Source organism: Trachymyrmex cornetzi, unplaced genomic scaffold, assembly GCF_001594075.2.
Source record: "Trachymyrmex cornetzi isolate Tcor2-1 unplaced genomic scaffold, Tcor1.1 scaffold176, whole genome shotgun sequence".
NCBI classification, from domain to species: Eukaryota; Metazoa; Arthropoda; class Insecta; order Hymenoptera; family Formicidae; genus Trachymyrmex; species Trachymyrmex cornetzi.
The window spans coordinates 49446-49973 of NW_017296375.1; positions in this window are offsets into that span (position 1 = coordinate 49446).

Below are 528 nucleotides of genomic sequence, written 5' to 3' on the forward strand. Positions count from 1 at the left end.
GAGAGAGAGAGAGAGAGAGAGAGAGAGAGAGAGAGAGAGAGAGGAACTCATGTAACCCTAAAGCACTTTTATGATTGGTCGATTCCCATTAAAGATTAAGTACCATTAACACTGTATATTCACTACTGATTATTTATTGATTTATTAATAATAATAATTACGAAAGAAAGGACCCCGCACTATCCTTATCGGAAATGGGGTTCCGCGGATTTGGCTGTAACTTTGCCAATTTGTTATTTAAGCCATACTGATGAAAAGTTATCAGGTCACAACTTAATCCTATGAGCCATTTTCAATGTAGAGTCGCTCGAATGTCTGTAATAGTATGATTTTCTATATGCATCCTAGGTAACAAGATGATGTCAAATGACGTCTTAATAACATCTTTAGCATTGATAACATGTCATTAAGGCTGTGTTCCAAAATTGTTTGTCAGCGCTGGCAGTACTGCCAACACCATTCCAAAAATCATCGTAGCACGCTGTGGCAGTGCTGCGAGAGGGTAAAGATGTCATTAATGTTGTCGTC